The sequence below is a fragment of the Piliocolobus tephrosceles genome, chromosome 8, assembly GCF_002776525.5.
Source record: "Piliocolobus tephrosceles isolate RC106 chromosome 8, ASM277652v3, whole genome shotgun sequence".
NCBI classification, from domain to species: domain Eukaryota; kingdom Metazoa; phylum Chordata; class Mammalia; order Primates; family Cercopithecidae; genus Piliocolobus; species Piliocolobus tephrosceles.
Genome location: NC_045441.1, coordinates 8,705,873 through 8,711,719, shown reverse-complemented (window position 1 = coordinate 8,711,719; position 5,847 = coordinate 8,705,873).

Below are 5,847 nucleotides of genomic sequence, written 5' to 3'. Positions count from 1 at the left end.
CATATGTTTGTTGGCCATATACATGTCTTCTTTTGCAAAGTGTCTGTTCGTGTCCTTTGCCCACTTTTTGATGGGGTTGTCTGTTTTTTGTAAATTTGTTTAAGTTCCTTGTAGATTCTGGATATTGATATTACTCCTTTGTCAGATGAATAGATTGCAAAAATTTTCTCCCATTCTGTAGGATGCTTGTTCACTGTGATTTTTTTTTTCTTTGCAGAAGCTGTTTAGTTTAATTAGATCCAATTTGTCAATTTTGGCTTCTGTTGCTTTATTCATAAAGTCTTTGCCTATACCTATGTCCTAAATGGTATTGCCTAGGTTTTCTTCTAGGGTTTTTATGGTTTTAGGTCTTACATTTAAGTCTTTAATTCATCTTGAGTTAATTTTTGTATAAGGTGTAAGGAAGGGTCATTTCAGTTTTCCACTTGTGGCTAGCCAGTTTTCCCAGCACCATTTATTAAATAGGGAATCCTTTCCCCATTGCTTGTTTTTGTCAGGTTTGTCAAAGATCAAATGGTTGTAGATGTGTGGTGTTATTTCTGAGGCCTCTGATCTGTTCCACTGGTCTATATATCTGTTTTGCTACCAGTACCATGCTGTTTTGGTTGCTGTAGCCCTGTAGAATAGTTTGAAGTCAGGTAGCGTGATGCCTCCAGCTTTGTTCTTTTTGCTTCAGATTGTCTTAGCTATATGGGCTCTTTTTTTGGTTCCATATTACATTTAAAGTAGTTTTTTCTAATTCTTTGAAGAAAGTCAGTGGTAACTTGATGGGAAGAGCATTGAATCTATAAATGACTTTTGGCAGTATGGCCATTTTCACGATATTGATTCTTCCTATCCATGAGCATGGAATGTGTTTCCATTTGTTTCTGTCCTCTCTTATTTCCTTGAGCAGCAGTTTGTAATTCTCCTTGAAGAGGTCCTTCACATTCCTTGTAAGTTGGATTCCTAGGTATTTTATTCTCTTTGTAGCAATTGTGAATGGGAGTTTGCTCATGATTTGGCTCTCTGTCTATTATTGGTGTATAGGAATGCTTGTGATTTTGTACATTGATTTTTATCCTAAGACTATGCTGAAGGAGTTTTGGGCTGAGATGATGGGGTTTTCTAAATACACAATCATGTCATCTGCAAATAGAAACAATTTGACTTCCTCTCTTCCTGTTTGAATACCCTTTATTTCTTTCTCTTGCCTGATTGCCCTGGCCAGAACTTCCAATACTATGTTGAATAGGAGTGATGAGAGAGTCATAGTGCTGGTTTTCAAAGGGAGTGCTTCCAGCTGTTGCCCATTCAGTATCATATTAGCTGTGGATTTGTTATAAAGATGGTCTTATTATTTTGAGATATGTTCCATCAATACCTAGTTTATTGAGTGTTTTAGCATGAAGCAGTGTTGAATTTTATCAAAAGCCTTTTCTGCATCTATTGAGATAATCATGTGGTTTTTATTATTGGTTCTGTTTTTGTGATGGATTATGTTTATTGATTTGCATATATTGAACCAGCCTTGCATCCCAGGGATGAAGCCGACTTGATTGTGGTGGATAAGCTTTTTAATGTGCTGCTGGATTTGGTTTGGCAGTATTTTATTGAGGATTTTCGCATATTGGCCTGAATATTTTCTTTTTTTGTGTCTGTGCCAGGTTTTGGTATCATGATGATGCTGGCCTCATAAAATGAGTTAGGGAGGAGACCCTCTTTTTCTATTTTTTGGAATAGTTTCAGAAGGAATAATACCACCTCTTCTTTGTACCTCTGGTAGAAATCAGCTGTGAATTTGTCTGGTCCTGGACTTTTTTTTTTGTTGGTAGGCTATTAATTACTGCCTGAATTTCAGAACTTGTTATTGGTCTATTCAGGGATTTGAGTTCTTCCTGGTTTAGTCCTGGGAGGGTGTATGTGTCCAGGAATTTATCTATTTCGTCTATATTTTCTAGTTTGTTTGCATAGAGGTGTTTATAGTATTCTCTAATGGTAGCTTGTTTTTCTGTGTGATCAGTGGTGATATCCCCTTTATCATTTTTTATTGTGTCTATTTGATTCTTTGCTCTTTTTTTCTTTATTATTCTGGCTAGCGGTTTATCTATTTTGTTAATCCTTTCAAAAAACCAGCTCCTGGATTCATTGATGTTTTTGACGGGTTTTTTTGTGTCTCTATCTCCTTCATTTCTGCTCTGATCTTAGTTATTTCTTGTCTTCTGCTAGTTTTTGAACTTGTTTGCTCTTGCTTCTCTAGTTCTTTTAATCATGATGTTAGGGTGTCAATTTTAGATCTTTCCTGTTTTCTACCATGGGCATTTAGTGCTATACATTTCCCTCTAAACACTGCTTTAGCTGTGTCCCAGAGATCCTGGTACGTTGTGTCTTTGTTCTCAAAGGTTTCAAAGAACATCTTTATTTCTGCCTTCATTTTGTTATTTACCCAGTAGTCATTCAGGAGCTGGTTGTTCACTTTCCATGTAGTTGTGTGGTTTTGAGTGAGTTTCTTAATCCTGAGTTCTAATTTGATTGCACTGTGGTCTGAGAGACTGTTTATTATGATTTCTGTTCTTTTGCTTTTGCTGAGGAATGTTTTACTTCCAATTATGTGGTCAATTTTTGAATACGTGTGATGAGGTGCTGAGAAGAATGTATATTCTATTAATTTGGGGTGGAGAGTTCTGTAGATATTTATTAAGATCTCTTGGTCCAGAGCAGAGTTCAAGTCATGAGTATCTTTATTTATTTTCTGTCTCATTGATCTAATATTGACAGTGGGGTGTAAAAGTCTCCCACTATTATTGTGTTGGAGTTTAAGTCTATTTGTAGGTCTCTAAGAACTTGCTTTATGAATGTGAGTGCTCCTGTATTGGGTGCATATATATTTAGGGTAGTTAGCTCTTCTTGTTGCATTGATCCCTTTACCATTATGTAATGCCCTTCCTTGTCTTTTTTGATCTTTGTTGGTTTCAAGTCTGTTTTATCAGAGACTAGGATTGCAACCCCTGCTTTTTTTTTTTATTTTCCATTTACTTGGTAAATCTTCCATTCCTTTATTTTGAGCCTTTGTGTGTCTTAGCACGTGAGATGGGTCTCCTGAATACAGCACACTGATGGATCTTGACTCTTTATCCAATGTACCAGTCTGTGTCTTTTAATTGGGAGATTTAGCCCATTTACATTTAAGGTCAATATTGTTATGTGTGAATTTGATCCTATTATTATGATTCTAGCTGGTTATTTTGCCCATTAGTTGATGCAGTTTTTTCATACTGTTGATGTTCTTTGCATTTTTGTTAGTTTTTCAGTGGCTGGTACCAGTTTTTCCTTTCCATATTTAGTGTTTCCTTCAGGAGCTGTTGTAAGGCAGGCCTGAGTGGTGACAAAATCCCTCAGCATTTCCTTGTCTATAAAGGATTTTATTTCCCTTCACTTATGAAGCTTAGTTTGGCTGGATATGAAGTTCTTGGTTGATATGTAAAACATTCTAATTAAAATTTAAATTTTAGTTTCAATTTTAAAACATAAAATATGTTTTAATTTTTAATTTTTAATTTTTTGGAGCACATAGGTTGGGTAAACACTTATGGCATAAATGAGATGTTTCAATATGGGGATGCAATGCATAATAATCTCATCATGGAAAATGGGGCATCTATCCCCTTAAGCATTTATCCTTTGTGTTACAAATTATCCAATAATATGGTTTTAGTTATTTTAAAATGTGTGATTGAATTAATGTTGGTTATAATCACCCTGTGTGCTATCAATTTTTTTGTACTCAGTAACTAGTCCCACTTTACTCTCAACTATGTTTCCCAGTCTCTGTTTACCATCTTTCTACTCTCTATCTCTATGGGTTCAATTGCTTTTACTTTTAATAAACATACACATTAGAACAGACACTGTGCTATTTCAGTATTAGTTATAAAATTTTACCCCAAACTGTATAGGTGGGTACTCTCATCTCACCTAGAAAGGCTAACAGTGATGAAATAAATTTATACAAACATAGGAATTTTATGTTTGAAATCACACAGAAGGAAACAAATCATATGGAAAAAGATAATTGGTTCAAAGTTGTTTGTTGAGACACCATCTTTAAATTTAAAAAATGTTGAGACACCCAAGTGTCCAAAATAATGGGAGAACTGCTTGCAAACTATGATACGTCAATGATATGGAACACTATACAGAGAGTAAAAATGAAATACTGTGTCGATGTCTGGATATGTGCCTAGGATGTAGATTTTCACAACAGAATGTGTAATAGCCTTTACATACAGATGATATATTTGTCAGAATGTTTGTGCACATGTCAACAAACATAAGATGTTAATTTGGAGGATGATGAGAACACTTTGAGGTTTAACTTCCACCAGACTTTTCTCTGATAAGTGGCTTACATTCTTCACAAAGTGACAATGAGGCCATTGCAGTAGTCACCTGCTCTGCTTCTGGGCCTGTCTTTGCACCAGCAAACATTTTCTGATTAAATGTTAGAAGGGGCTGGAATTGATGGGCAATGAAATTGCTGGAGAAGACCTCATTGTAGGGATGAGGTCAGGGACTGAGAGAGGTTGTCCAGGAATTTAATCCTGTGTGGTGTGGCAAGTCTGTACTCTGCTAAAATAATGAGGTTGGATCCCTGGATGGTTTCCAGGGTCCCTTCAGGGTCAGGTTCCGCTTGCCTTTGAGAAGTGAAGAAGAAAGAGATGTCTTTGGCTAAGGCATTTAGGGACTTTGGGAAGGAGTGTCTCTTCCTTCTCCTATATGGGCAGTGACCTGTCCAGTTGGTTTGATTTCTGTTAACCCTACATGAGGCTTCTGCCTCCTCTTGAGTGGCTTCTGCTCTCTTAAGAGGGTGGAAAGATCACAAGCAGCCTAGGATCTGGGACATAAGCCTGGGCCCCATGGAAAGCAAGATGAGAAAGAAGGTTGTGGGAGGCAGGGAGAGGAAGGTGGCTGGGGACAGCAGAGCCTCATTCCCTGGTGGGCAAGGCCAAGGAGAGGTGACTGGGCTCACCCTCGGCTTATTTGCAGGGCTGCTCTTGGACTCTATGGAGTAACCTCCAGTGGGCATCATTAGAAATAACTGCAGTAATTGCCTGGGGTCCTGCTGGGCCCGTTTCTCCTGGGCTCCAGACACACCATCCCCTTAGGTTTTCCCCCATCTATAGCCTTCAGAGGTTTAATTTGCTCCTTTTGTCTCCAGGGGAAATCTCCACAATTTCCTGCTTTTTTCTTCAGTCCTGGGAATTCATCTTGTTGATTGTATGAGATCAGAACTCCAAAGTTCATGTTGATGGCCCCTTTTTAAATTGAGGTAAAAATACACAAAGCATAAAATTCACCATCTTAACCATTTTTAAGTGGGACAGTAAACGCTGTTAAGTACATTCACATTGTTGTGCATTGTGTTCCATCTCTATAATTTTGACTTCTCTATGTACCTCATATGAGTGAAATCATACAGTATTTGTCCTTTTGTGTCCGGCTTATTTCACTTAACATAATGTCCTCAAAATTCATCAGTTTGTATCAGATATCAGACTTGTCTTTCTTTTAAGGCTGAATAACCTTCTTTTGTGTGTATGTATCACATTTCTTTTACCCATTCATATGTCAATGGACACTTGGGCTGTGTCCACCTTTTGGATGTTGTGAATAATGCTGCTATGAACATGGCTTTAAAAATATCTTTTTGGATCCCAGTTTCAGTTATTTTAGGTATACATCCAGAAATAATATCACTGGATCATATAGTAATTATATTCTTAATTTTCTGAGGAACCACTACACCTTTCCATAGTAGCTGCACCATTTTACATTCCCAAAAAGAAGCCACGAATGTTCTAATTCTTC